The sequence below is a fragment of the Chiloscyllium punctatum genome, chromosome 16, assembly GCF_047496795.1.
Source record: "Chiloscyllium punctatum isolate Juve2018m chromosome 16, sChiPun1.3, whole genome shotgun sequence".
NCBI lineage: Eukaryota > Metazoa > Chordata > Chondrichthyes > Orectolobiformes > Hemiscylliidae > Chiloscyllium > Chiloscyllium punctatum.
The window spans coordinates 15,825,486-15,840,664 of NC_092754.1; the positions used below are offsets into that span (position 1 = coordinate 15,825,486).

At 40.3% G+C, this 15,179-nt stretch overlaps 1 protein-coding gene across 1 annotated transcript in view; it reads left to right on the forward strand.

The window, feature by feature from the left end:
- The first annotated feature begins 5,154 nt into the window (after positions 1 to 5,154).
- rer1 (retention in endoplasmic reticulum sorting receptor 1) overlaps positions 5,155 to 15,179 on the forward strand; it is a 32,647-nt gene continuing 22,622 nt past the window's right edge. Inside the window, exon 1 of the mRNA XM_072586293.1 lies at positions 5,155 to 5,282. The gene's annotated coding sequence lies outside the window, so the exon portion shown is untranslated. The remainder of the gene's footprint in view (positions 5,283 to 15,179) is intronic.

The following is a 15,179-nucleotide window of genomic DNA, read 5'->3' on the forward strand; positions in this document are numbered from 1 at the left end:
AGTTACTCTTGCCAGAAAGCCCTGGATTTACTGCCTTTCCCTTTTTTCCCCTTGGGAAGGTGGTGATGGCCATGACTCTACTTCCTGAACCATTGAAGGCCATTTGGAGTTCCAGAGTTTTTAATCCAATAAAAATGCAGCAACAGCAATATAGTTCCAAGAAAGGAGGTGACTTGGACATGAAGTTTATCATATTGAATACATATTGAAAATGTGATTTGTCCAATCACACTTTTTTTGTTATTTGCCCTGTCCTAAAACAGGCACATGCCTTTTTGTTACATATTTGGCTGTCCATCATTTTGTAATACATCTTCTCCCAAAGCCCCATAGTGAATAGAACCCACAATAATTTACAAGCTTTCTAGAAGTTGATGTTATTTGTGTGGATAAACTTGTTTCAGCAAACAGCAATGTCTATCTGTGTCAACATTGACCAAACATTAGGTACTTGAATCATATTACAGAAAGTGAGATCAACTACAAATTCATTTTAAAATGTCATGAAGGGAGGCCATTCGGCTTCTCAAGCTTGTTTCACCATTTAGTCAGATCATGCTTGAGCTGCACCTCAACTTCATTCACCTAATTTTGTTTCAAATCACTTGATAGATATCCTTACACAACACATTTCTATTAACTTCAATCCCAAAATATCCAACACCAACAGCAAACCTCTTTATCATTTTAAATACTTCAACTCAATCACTTGTCAACTTTCTGCTCTTTTAAACAAAACTTCAACAGGTTCGACAGTCCCTGCTGGGTCACTCTAACAAAAACAAAATCAAATCGTTATCAAAAACCTGCAGAACTGCAACAGCAACTGAACTAGAATGGCAGCCATCCTCCAACTCAAGAAACTGCCGAAGAAAGAGGGACTTGGATTAGCACTTTTCTTTACGATGCCACTGTTTTAAAAAGGGAGGTAGACAAAAGGTAGGGAATTATGTACCAGTTAGCATAATTTCTGTAGTGGGGAAAATGCTTGTGTCTTTTTTTTACTTCAAAAATATACTTTATTCATAAAATTATTTGGATCTCTTTACAAATCGTCATGCCATTCTTGTGCACAATTACATTTCTTTTCATACAGGCATCAAGATTTATATTTTCCTATATACAAGTCTGTACCTTTACTATCCAGCTCTTCTGCTGAGGCGTCAGCAGAGCCCAAATGACTGGGTGGGCCCCCTGTTCTTCTTAGGCAGACAGATGTTATACGGTGGTCTTTCCCCACCGCGCCTTGGCGGCAGCTGCCCGAGTTTCAGCACGTCCCTCAACACGTAGTCCTGGACCTTGGAATGTGCCAGTCTGCAACACTCAGTCGGGGCCAACTCCTTCAGCTGGAAGATCAACAGGTTTTGGACCGCCCAGAGAGCATCCTTCACCGAGTTGATGATCCTCCAGGCACAGTTGATGAAAATGCTTGTGTTTATTATCAAGGAAGAAATTGCAAGGCACCTAGATAGAAATTGTCCCTTTGGGTAGACTCAGCATGGGTTCATGAAGGGCAGGTCATCTTTAACTAACCTTTTGGAATTCTATGAAAACATTACGAACATGGTGGACAACTGGGACCCAGTAGGTCTATCTAGAATTCCAAAAGGCATTCAACAAGGTGCCCAACAAAAGGCTGCTGCATAAGATAAAGATGCAAGATGTTACAGGCAATGTTTTAGCATGGATTGAGAATTGGTTAACCAACAGAATGCAAAGAGTGGGAATAAATGAGTGCTATTCTGGTTGGCAGTCAGTGACTAGTGATGTGCCTCACGGATCAGTGTTGGGACCGCAATTATTCACAATTTATATAGATGATTTGGGGGTGGGGACCACGTGTAGTGTGTCAAAGTTTGCAAATTACACTAAGATGAGTGGTACAGCAACGTATGTGGAGGACTGTGAAACTATGCAACGGGGTGTAGATAGTTTAAGTGAATGGGCAAAGGTCTTGCAGGTGGAGTACAATGTTAATAAATGGGAAGTCGTCCATTTTGGTAGAAATAACAGTGAAAAGGACTATTGAAACTGCAGCACACTGCTGTGCAGAGGGACCTGGGTGTTTTTGTGCATGAATCACAGAAGGTTGGTTTGCACGTCCAACAGGTAATTAAGAAGGCAAATGGAATTTTGTCCTGCATTGCTGAAGGGATTGAATTTAAAAGCAGAGAAGTTATGTTGCAGCTGTATAGGGTGCTGGTGAGGCCACACCTGGTCTCCTTACTTCAGAAAGGATGTACTGGCACTAGAAGGGGTGCAGAAGAGTTTAACTAGGTTGTTTCCAGTGTTAAGGGGTTGGCTCATGAGGACAGACTGAGTAGACAGGGATTATATTTATTGGAATTTAGAAGAATGAGGGGGGATCTTATAGAAACATATAAAATTATGAAAGGAATAGATAAAATAGAAGGAGAGAGGATGATTCCACTGGCGGGTGAAGCTAGGTCAAGAAATCATAGTCTCAAAATTAGGGGGAACAGATTTAGAACTGAATTGAGAAGGAACTTATTTGTGTGTGGGAAATCATGTCTCACAAACTTGATTGAGTGTTTTGAAGAAGTAACAAAGAAGATTGATGAGGGCAGGGCAGTAGATGTGATCTATATGGATTTCAGTGAGGCGTTCAACAAGGTTCCCCATGGGAGACTGATTAGCAAGGTTAGATCTCATGGAATACAGGGAGAACTAGCCATTTGGATACTGGCTCAAAGGTAGAAGACACAGGGTGGTGGTGTAGGGTTGTTTTTCAGACTGGAGGCCTGTGCCCAGTGGAGTGCCACAAGGATCGGTGCTGCGTCCTCCACTTTTTGTCATTTACATAAATGATTTGGATGCGAGCGTAAGAGGTACAGTTAGTAAGTTTACACCAAAATTAGAGTTGTACTGGACAGTGAAGAGGGTTACCTCAGATTACAACAGGATCTGGACCAGATGGGCCAATGGGCTGAGAAGTGGCAGATGGAGTTTAATTCAGATAAATGCAAGGTGCTGCATTTTGGGAAAGCAAATCTTAGCAGGACTTATACACTTAATGGTAAGGTCCTAGGGAGTGTTGCTGAACAAAGAGACCTTGGAGTGCAGGTTCATAGCTCCTTGAAAGTGGAGTCGCAGGTAGATAGGATAGTGAAGAAGGCGTTTGGTATGCTTTCCTTTGTTGGTCAGAGTATTGAGTACAGGAGTTGGGAGGTCATGTTGCGGCTGTACAGGACATTGGTTCGGCCACTGTTGGAATATTGCGTGCAATTCTGGTCTCCTTCCTATCGGAAAGATGTTGTGAAACTTGAAAGGGTTCAGAAAAGATTTATAAGAATGTTGCCAGGGTTGGAGGATCTGAGCTACAGGGATAGGTTGAATAGGTTGGGGCTGTTTTCCCTGGAGCGTCAGAGGCTGAGGTTTACAAAATTCTGAGGGGCATAGATAGGATAAATAGACAAAGTCTTTTCCCTGGGGTGGGGGAGTCCAGAACTAGAGGGCATAGGTTTAGGGTGAGAGGGGAAAGATATAAAACAGACCAGCAACGTTTTCACGCAGAGGGTGGTATGTGTATGGAATGAGATGCTTGAGGATGAGGTGGAGGCTGGTACAATTGCAACATTTGAGGCATTTGGATGGGTATATGAATAGGAAGGGTTTGGATGGATGTGGGCTGGGTGCTGGCAGGTGGGACTAGATTGGGTTGGGATATCTGGTCGACATGGACAGGTTGGACCGAAGGGTCTGTTTCCATGCTGTACAACTCTATGACTCTATGACCCACAAGGTTGTGAATCTATGGAATCTCCTGCCCATTGAAGTGGTTGAGGCTTCCTCAGTAAATGTTTTTAAAGCTAAGGTAGATAATTTTTTGAACAGCAGAGGAATTAAGGGTGACAGTGAGATGGTGGGTATGTGGAGCTGAGGCTATGAGAATATCATCTTATTGAATGGCGGAGCAGGCTTGAAGGGCCAGGTGGCCTACTTCAGCTCCTTGTTCTTACATTCTTATACTTATAAATGTCAACTTTGGTGTGTGAGGCACAATTTCAAGTTTGAAGATGCCACAAAACTTTGACATATAATGAACTGTGTTGAGGACAGTGCTAAACTCCGTTAGAGCAGACATACAACAGGCTGGTGGAAGGTTTGGATATTGGCATTTGAAATTTAATTTTGCCAAGTGTGAAGGAGGATATTTTGCAATGAAGAGCAAAGACGTTCAATACAAAAGGAATAATTCCACAGGGAATATTGGAACAAGGGATATGTGCACAAATTGTCAAACTGGCATGACAATCTGTGTAACAAAAATGAAGTTGTTGGAAAAGTTCAACAGGTCTGGCAGCCATCTATAAAGAGAAATCAAAGTTAACGATTTGGGTCCAGTGACCCTTCCTCAGAACTGGAACAGAAATAATAACTTTGATTTATCTTCACAGATGCTTTTCCAGCAGCTTCTATTTTGTTTCTGATTTACAGCATCCACAGTTCTTTTGGTTTTTATTGACAATTTTAGTAAGTGGCATTAGGGAGCCTGGACTTTATAGAGATCAAGTACAAAAACAATGAGTCTGTGGTGAAGAATATAAAAACTGTTTTTCTTGGAGAAGGTTAACAGAGGTGTTCAAAAATTAAAGGTCAAGGCAAACAGAGTCCAAAACCAGAGGGGTAAGTTTTAAGGTAATTGGCAAAAATAACCATTGGGAAATGAGAGGATTTTTTAAAAATGAAATGAGCAAATAGGATTTGCATTGCAGTGACTGAGAGTGTGATTATTTCAAAATTTAAATGGTTGTTTCAAAAGAGGAACCTGAAAAGAAAAAGTGTGAGGGAGCTACAGAGAAAACTACAATGATCTCCTTTCGTTCTAGCCACTCTAATGCTGTGATACAAAAACAGAAACTGTTGGACAATCTCAGCAGATCTGGCAGCATCTGTGCCAACATTAACTGATTTCTCTCCACTGATAACTGTTAGACATGCTAACATCTTCCAGCAACTTCTGTTTTTTTTAAAATCAGATTTCCAGCATCTTTATTTTTGTCTAATGCTACCATGGATGGGTTTGTATCCTTGGCGATGATGAAGATCCAGAGGTGAAGTAGTGAACAACATGCAACCTCTCGAGTTCTTTGGATCGACAAGTGCAGGACATGTGGCAACGTCAAAGGCGCGGCGCAGAGTCGCCGCACGATCGATGTTTGCTGGTGTCGGCTGGTGGGGTCTGTGAGGGAGCGGGAACGAGGCCGTAGTGACGTGTAGCGTGGAGGAGTGGAGGCCGCTGGAAGCGAGTAGCTGCTCAGGTGAGAGTGATGGGCCTCGGGGAAAGCCAACACGGGGCACCGGCGGACGCTGCTTTAACCTGACCGTACGACGGAACACGCCGTAACTGTAACGGTTGCGTTTTGTCGCCTTTTCTCCTGACCCTTGGCCTCCTGCGGCGCTTTCTCTGCCTCAGGGAGACGTCGCGGCCTTAGCGGGAGGGGAGGGGGGGTGGGAAGATAATGGAGACAGCGGAAGTTGCCGACGCGTTCGCAGCGCATGCCGGGAATTGTAGTTTGACGATTTTCTTGGAGCTGTCCCTAGATTAACCGGAGCTAGCTAATGGACTACAAATCCTAGCCTGCACCAGTGAGGTTGCATATTTCCTTCCTTTGACACATCAACCGGCCAGCATTCATCAATGAAAGTTGACCCTTTAAATTGTAACTCGTTCTTATTTCGTCTTCGGTCTCAGTTATATGTATTTTAAGAATATCCTGGTGTGGGAAAAGGATGGGCAACGTTCCCGTGTGGTTCATCATGGGGGGGTTGTAATTCCTGATTCGCAAACTTTGATGGAAGGAGTGGGAGGGAAGACTGCATCTCCCAGCATGTCTTTCGGAGCCAGCCCCTACCAGGCTCATCTCTTCTGTCTGTCAAACAAATTGCTTTCGAATAGTGTCTTAACAGAATTGAAACTCTCTCGTTCCCAGAGGTAAAGGCCTTAGACTAAGGCCATGATTGGTAGTTTACAGATGTCAGATGTCTTAGGTCTTGGTTTCCGTTTCATAGCCAAATCTAGTATAAGTTTGCTGTTTGAGGAAATGTGGTATAAATATAAAATCACAGTGTGATATTTTAGTCATCTTGGTTTTGTGGAGTGTTTCATATTAGTGCTCTGCCATGGATTGGCCCAAGATTTTGAGCAGTGTACAAGGACAAGGTGTCAACTCCAACCTTTCCCCACTCAGTCTCTTTTGACCTCACTAGCTCTTCAGTAATCAATTCAGGGTTGATATGCATGGAATAACATATATAAATAGATGTTGTGATCTTAAGGAAAATATAAATTTTCCTCAGTGTATTCTGGCTTGCTGTCTGAGTTTTTATACTTTGTGCAGGGAAAGGGCAGTTTTTGTTGTGTAGAGCCCTGTGAATACTCAATATGTTTTATTCCTACCTTATTTCTGTATTTATTGACATGAAATTGTAGAAAGCAGCCTGAGTGCATTTGTTGATTGCTCACACAAGATCTTGCGCTGGCTATGTAGTTGTCAGTTAGTTCCGAAATGATATACTCTAGTGATCACATTAAAAACATTTCCTGGTCATTCAATCCTTAAAGCTGCTTTGCCATTCTGTTAGATTGTTGTCTGATCTGTCCTTGCATTTGCCTGTTTTGATTCTGTAAGCCTTAGTACTTGTGACCAACAAAATTCTATTAATCTCTGTTTTGAAATTTGTAGCTGTTATACTTCCTTAGCAACTTTTTAGAAGTTGTCTTGTACCAAAAAAATTCCTTCAGATTCTAACACTTTTGTGATTCTGTGAAGGAATATAGTTAAATTTGCAGTAGAGGATACTTCAGAATCTACGCTCAACTCGGTACAGTATTTGGTATTATTGATCAATAATGGAACTGCCACCTCAGATTAGGATATTGAACAAATGCTGTTACAAAAGCCAAAATAATTTAGGCTGTTGGTCAATACACCCTTGAGCTCAACCATCAACACCAGAGAATAGTAAGTTAGATTACTAGTTTAGATATTTTCAAGTCAACATGCTTAGAGAAGTTTTGACACACCTCTGAAGCAGGTGGAACTTGAACCTGGGTCTCCTGGCTCTGAAGTAGGGATGCCAGCATTGTGTTAAAGAACCCCTAGATATTTGGAGTTAGCTAATTTTAGCCAAAGCAGCAGTTGGGATACTAATTAAATGTTATGAGCAAGAGATTAAGATCATTTAAGGCTACAATTCCTAATTATTATTCTGCTGGAATCTTACCTCAGCCTGAGCCAGTGCCAATTGTAAAGAAAAAATGAGAAGAAAAATAGTTTGTTTATTGGGTTAAATCTTACAGAATATTTTCTCAATATTTGATTTTTTTTTCCATTTGGAGGTGTTAAGCTCCTGTTGGGTCTTGGTTTAGCCTTATTAACAACTTTGAGTTGTGGGTGAGCAGGAACAATCTGGACTGAACGAACACCAGCTGATACACCTGACACTTTAAATGTACAGTTAAAGGTTTAAAGCCACAAAACCGTTTTCATATCCTGAACACATAGGGATTTCTCAGTGAAATCCAGAATGTGCTAACTGCACAAACTGAGAAACAGCAGTTAAGAATATCAGAATATCACTGCAGTGACTATTTTAGGTAATTCAAGACAAGCTTTAGGAATGCACTGCCTTGCCCAGTGCCTAAAGCAAATTTGTATGCTTCCACTTTTCTGAAATTCAGCAACAATAACTTTATTTAATACCTTTTTAAATAATTATATATCTCCAGGCACTGTATTAAAACAAAGTATGATACTGAACCACAACAGGATATATTAGGTCAGATGACTAAAAGAGATATGTTTTAAGGAGTTTTTCAAAGGCAGAGAGATGTAGGGAGGTAGTACCAAAACCTGGGGCCTGGGCACTGAAGACACTGCCACCAATGGTGCAGTAAATATAATGGAAATGCACAAGATATGAATTAGATGAGTGCAGAATCTCAGAAGGTTGGAAGAGATTGGCTTCTGCCTGAAATGTTGATTCTCCTGCTCCTCGGATGCTGCCTGACCTGCTGTGCTTTTCCAGCATCACACTCTCGACAGAGATTAGAGGTACGGTAGGGCTAGGTCATGGAGGCATTTGAAACAAAACAAAAATCAAAATTTAATGTTAATTATATTCTTACAACTTGAGTAATCACTGTTATGATTAGAAAGTTAACACACAATTACAGTGTTAAAACAGGTAGTTTGCTCAAGCCAGTCTGGTGCTATTTAATCTCTACCTGAACTGTAGATCTTATTCCTTTTGCCTACTCTTTCCATGTTCCTCTTTTATCAACAACTAAGAACAGTCACTTGAAGTAGTCTCTGTTTCAAGCACAAATGTGCATTCCATAGAATCTCAACCTTTTATTACCAAAATAAAGTTTTTTCCTGTCTGTCCCAAATCTCCTCAGAACTTCTGTGTCCTGCTTAGTCTTTGCATTAGGCTGGCAATTAATGATCCAATGCTGGCACTTAGATAAATAGAAAATAAATCTCGTGATGATATAATTAATTAATATTCCTCTTTCAGCCAGCAGAACAGATTCACTGGCCACTTTTGTTCTGTGTGGAGCCTTGTAGTGCATAAATAGACTCTGTATTTGCCTACACATCATTGTCTGCCCAGCTGAATGTTTTATTGGATGTGGAGGATATTGGGATGAGTTGAGAACATGATGAGGCTGTATTTGAGTGCACATACTCTTGCTTTCTTGCCATCCCCGAAGAGAATGTTGTTCCTTGCAGATGAGAATCTGAATTAGATGAGAAACTTTGGATTAAAATGTCTGATAAGTGAAAGCAGTTAGTGAATGTCGCTGTTCAGTCACAGACTATAGAGAAAGGAACTAATTAATATAGAACTGTTCAAAGGAATTTGTCTGGAAAGGGAGAGTAGTTATGTTGGATAACTTTAATTGCCCTAAATGAAATTGGATTGCTTTATCTGTCCTCCTTAAAGTAAAATACGGATGGTGATATGTCAGATGAGGCAGTAAATATATGGAATGCTTCATATGATTTGTATTTGGCATTTACTGTAATATGCGATGTAAAGTTATGGATCAGCCATAATCTGATTGAATATTGACAGACTCATGATTAGCTGAATGCTCCTCAGTGTATTTCTTCTATTTTCCCATGATGTTGGGATCACTTCTAGACTATCAAATTGTAATATCCAGCTGAATAGATAGCTGGGATTTTATGCTGAGGTGTTGAACATATTGGTGGCATTTTGACTAGGTGGAAACAGTGGTGTGGAAGAAATAGCAATCTGCCAAGAAGAGCTCATTGAGAAATTGGACTGCTTGAATCCTGAAGCTCACAGACACCTTGCGACAATGATCCAATTACAAATTCTCCCATGACGTATTTATCAGCATAGTAATAACAAATGAAATGAATTAGTCGGGTTAGGCTGTGGGGTCGTGTACCACCCTAAAGACTGGAGAAGCACAAAATTCAGAGCAATGTTGATGGAATTCTGCACTGTTGAAAGAGCCATCTTTTGGATTAGATGTTAAACTGAGACCGTTTCTGCCCTCTCTGGTAAATGTACAATTCTATGGTATTGTTGGAAGAAGAGTTAAGGACTTTGCTTATTGTCTTAACAGAATTCTTTTTTAATTGATATCACTGAAACTGTTGATTAGGTCATCACCACATTGCTGTTTATTGGTGCTTGCTGTGGACAAATTCACTGACATTTTTACTACATTTCAGCAGTATGTATAGACTACGTCCAGTGTTTTTGGTGATCCAATATAATTGTAGACTGGTTATTTAAAAAGACCAGCTAACACAATGTATAACTAATTTTGAAACACCATAACTTCAGGAGAAAAACAGAAATTGCTGGAAAAATCCAGCAGGTCCAGCAGCATCTGTAGAGAGAAAGCAGAGTTAATGTTTTGGGTCCAGAGACCCTTCTTCTTAACTTCAAAGCATCCTGGTTTGAATCCTTTGTTGCTGTAGTGTGTGTAAGCTTTTGGCTGATCAACAAATCAGATGTTGGGATTTATTTAAAGGTCAATATTGAGCAGGAATGAGAACTGTCAATGTAGTTAGCATAGATGCATTTAAGGGAAAGCTAGATAAGTATTCATGGAAGAAATAAGTAGAAGAATATGCTGGCAAAGTGAAATAAAGTGGGAGATGGCTCATGTGGAGCTTAAATGCTGCCGTAGACCAGTTTCCATTGCTATTTGTGTTTACTTCTGACCAGTTTCCATATTGTATGTTTTTATAAATCTTATGCATTGTAATACATCATTGACTGTGAAGCACTTTAGGACAACATGAGGTTGTGAAGGACTGAAAATATTTAAAAATTCTTTGCTGTAACTATCTAACTCATTATGTATTGAGAGTGATTTTCACATTTAAGGTTCTAAAGAATGGTGTAATCCATGGCAAGCTTGGTTATAGATTAATTTCTGTTGGTGAGATGAGTTTGGTAATCAGCCTTCACACTGATCAGTGATTGATCTCAGGACCTGCTTTGAGCATTTCTCCTGCATGGCATCATACCTGAAGGGGACAAGTCATATTCACAAGTAATGCCACATCCATGTTCCTAACACGATACCGTAAGAGATCTGTTGCTACATTTTATTATGACTTCAGGATTTGACTGCTCAACTTGACTGTCATACAGGTTGTTCTGTTATAATGCGACAGTTGCTTTCCTCCCCAAGCCTGTGCTATGGAAACTGCTATAGAAAATGGCACTGTAGAAGATTGCTATAGAAACTCGCTATACCCATTCAGTAGAAAGTTCGTGTTGTCCAGACATCGTTCACAATCTGTCAATCACTTTATAACCAATTCACATAGATGAAACGTGCATTATACCAGAATGACTCTTAGTTTATAATGGTATTCAATATCACTGCTGCCATGAAATCACTCTTGGGTGGCATAAACCTCTAGATTGTTAACTGGTTGCCATTCATTACCAACGATATTTTGATTTTGTTGTGGAGGCTGTGAATTGGATAACTGCAACAAACTGCTCCTTTTTAGCTCCAGGATGAGCAACAAAGTGCCCAAATAATTCATTCTGGATTGCACCTGTTAGTATTTCTTACCAGTTTCAGAGAGCTGGAGGCATCACGAGTGCAATATCAAAAGTTAATAGCAAGCTGTGGCAAGAAGCAACACACTTATATTGGTAACATGCATTTTCTACCATTTTCCAGAGCTACAGAAACTGGCCAGGCCTATAAATTGCATTTAACACTGCAAAATGTAATTGGTTAGGTAATGTTGAAGCATGGGTAAGAATACTTGGCAGGCAGGGGTGGAGTGCTGTTGTGGGCAGATGAACATTGCTACTGATTGTTCAAATTCCAATCAGTTCACCATTTAGTAACCAAAATGTTTGAATTCAAAATTAATATTTAGACCTAGATATGAAAGGACAAAAATAAATTGATCTTAAATCAACTGCTGTTAATAAGGAAAACTTGTATTGTTTGGCTCACCTACCTTCTAAGAACCATAGCAAAATATGAACCATTCAGATGAGCCTCTGATCCGAGGCTATGCTTAATTAACCTTACTTGAAAGAATTAATAAGTGATGTTAGGAATTCATTGCTATTAAAATGCATGGAAGGATAAACTTTGTTCATGGACCAAATTTACTTTTAAGATACCAACCTGGAGTGAGCAACACTAATGTGTAAATGAATAGAGTTTAAAAGTCGCAAGTTAAAGTGTGATGCTAAGTAACTGTCCTGTGATATTTCAAAATGCAGCCACTTAGCTCAAGTGAATTGTTACATGTCCAATAATGGCTTACAGATAGCACGTAAATAATAGTTATTATAAATCAAATTTGTTTTATTGTAGAATTATCAAGAATATCTCAAATTACACCAATTCTTCAAACAGCATTGTTTACTTTTCATTCTGTGTCTTTTATAACCTTATCCCTTTTCCAGGTAGTTACTCAATTGATTTGAACAAATATTACAGTCTGTGCCTTGTAGCTATCATCTTGTGGTAAAGCATTGTGTTGTCCCCCACCTCTAGTTGGAAACATTTCTTCTGCTTGTCCCCCTTGTTTTTTTTCCCACAAGTTTGCAAAAGAAAACTAAAAGACCCAAGTATAAACATTGATATACAGTTAAATCTTAAATAAATGATCACCAAAATCTATCAAACAAGAAAACAGAAATACCAAGAGAAAAAAAAGACAAAACTCAACTAACTACACATCTAACTTACAACTAACCAGAGTGTATCATTAAAATTCTTACATTATTCACGAGAAAAAAAAATCCAACGGATAACACGTAAATTGAGCAGTTATATACATGCTCGGAATGTGTTAACATCAGATCACGATAAAACCCGTATTTATCCAAAACGTCCCGAGCATAGAGCATATAAAATTCACAAAAATAAATGCTCTTTAGTATATTCAGATCAATATAATAAAAAAACCATTTCTAAATAGTTAAAAAAAGTATGAAATATATTTAAATGGAGATCTTCCCCCTTATTCCCAGGGGGCATCACTTCCTTTCCAAAAAAACCCATCATAACCTCTCCCAACCAGTGCCCCACCCTTGACCCAGGCACCCCACGATAGGATAAAGAAAATTCAAGTATACTACTGAACTAGAACTAACAGTGAGCACCCTATCTCCCACCCCCACCCACACCAACACCTGGATATATTTGGTAATGTTCATACCATATATGAACATATATGACTATAAAATTACAGCCTCATCAAATAATAATTAAATATATTAATACAAAATAACAGGGGAAAACAACCCCACTCCCAAGGACAAACATAAAATAAGATAAGGTAGCCATCTTCCCCCCCCATCTACATTAACTAGACCCCCTGGCCTATATATACATAAATTTTTAAAAAGGGGGGAAAGGAAATCGCTAAGTAAAGGATGAATAAATAAGTCCTTCTTCCCACCCCTCGGAGATAATATTAAACAGTAAGATAATGAAAGGAAACAAAGGGGGGTAGACCGGGGTGGGGGTAGGGCAAAACAACATCAATTAACTCTTATAGTTTGTTTAAGAGAGTCCAAAAGTTCCTTAGCCTTCTCCGGTGATCCGAAGTTAAACACGGACCCTTCATGGCTGAAGTGTAGTATAGCTGGGTAGCGCAAGGAGTATTGAATGTTTAAATCCCTTAAACACTTCTTTGTTTCATCAAATGCCTTCCTCTTTCGAACCAAAGCTGGGGAAAAGTCCTGAAATAACATAATCTTGGATCCTTTGAGTCATGGCTTGTGGATCTTTCCCAAGATTTCTGGAGGCTTCCAAAAGCATCTGCCTCACCTTATAGCTCTGCAGCTGGAACAGGACTGGGTGGGGGCGCTGGTTTGAGCCGGGCCCGCGTATTGCGACCCGGTAGGCCTATTCTACCCTCACCTGGTCTGATCCAGCCTTCAGATTCAGTAACTGTGGAAGCCAGTGTTCAAGGAACCTTGTAAGTTGGCCGCCGCCGCCTTCCCGTTCGGGAAGGCCCAGCAAACGAATATTTTTCCGATGAATTCGAGAATCAAGGTCGTCAATGTGATTCTCTAAGGTCCGGATTTGCTGCTCGAGAGTCCGGACCCAATCCACGGCTGATTCTGCAATGGCCTCAGAAGTCGCGGCCTTTAGCTCCGCCCCTCCGACTCGGCATTCAATTTCTTCGATGTCTCGGCCATACTTTTGTAGCGCAGCTGAGAGTGAATTCCACCGACTTCGGGACTCTTCTATAAAAGCATCAATCTTCGCGTCGAGTTTGGAGATTATTTCCACTAGGCTCACCACTGTAGGTAAGTCCCCTGGGGCGGCTGCGGACGCCTCTGCTGCAGCTGGGGAGGGTGGGGGAGGGGCTCCTGCCTGCTGAAAACTGCAGGCCCATTTCCCCCTAGTCATTTTTACAGGAGACTGAACTGTATAAATTTAGTACTAAACCAGTAATTACATTAAATAAAAACTATTTTTAGTTGATTTGGTGAGTGTGGTGGGGGAGGGTGGCCCACTTTGCCTAGGCCTTGAGAGGAGCACTATAGACTTAGACTTGCTGAGTCGCCGCCATCTTGGATCTCCCCGTCCCCCTTGTTTTAATGTTTAAACAGTTTGCTAAAATCTATTGCTGCTTGAAATCTTTCTCATGATTGAAAACCTTGATTACATCCTACTCTGCCACCTTCACTAGTTCCAGTAGGATTAATTTTTGGCCTCTGTTTTCTCCATAATGGTGACTGAATCTTGTTACTTTAGTGAAACTTTTCCCTTTCCATGCTTCCAATCCCCTTTCTACACCTAGTGCTACACATGCTACTGCAGTTATTGCTAAACCATTGATTTAAATTTAACATTACTTCCTTGTTTTTAAACTCTATGTTCTTGCTGTAGCTGCTTAACAACACTATTCTGATAGTAGAGATTATAGACCTTGCCTTCACGATAACACATTATTTTGATGGGAGGAAATCAAATTGTGACCTCTACAGTAACAGACCAACCTATTGTGGGGATCTAGATTCTGGTCTGCATCGTAACAATATCTGATAAACATTTGGATCGTGGCCTCCAAATCTGACCAAATGTCACCATATCAAGTAATATTTTGTATTTTATGAAGAAAACAGTGGTAAAATCTCTGATTCATTTCCCAGTCTATTGTGTGACAGCTGATCTCAGCAGTGCTAAAATTGGTCTTCACGTCCACTGAGGTTAAAGAGGGAAAATGAGCCTAGATATTGTTCTTGATCACAAGGTGGTGGCCCAGCTGTGAAGTGTGCTTGTGTACTAGGAGTCAGATCCACCTGCACTGACTAGCTGATCGAAGGTTTGCTCATAAATGGTTGGCTGAGACTTGTTTATTGGAGGTGGCTGATGCCTGTGGAACCACAACCCAAAAGCAGTGAATAAGAGAAAAGAAACATGAAAATTTGAGAAATTTAAAGAAACTGCCAATTGTTGGATGTAAGAGTGGTGTGATTCTGTTCAAGCACACTACATTCTAAAACAGCAGTATGAGGGGGGTACAAAGGTTTCTGTGCGCTAAAGTGGTGGGCAACTGTTTATATGTTCAGTGGTTTCATTCCATCCTGCACTTAATCAGCTTTTTATCAGGTTCTGTAAGGATGTGAAGTAAACAACAGTGATACATCAAGTATGTTTGGGG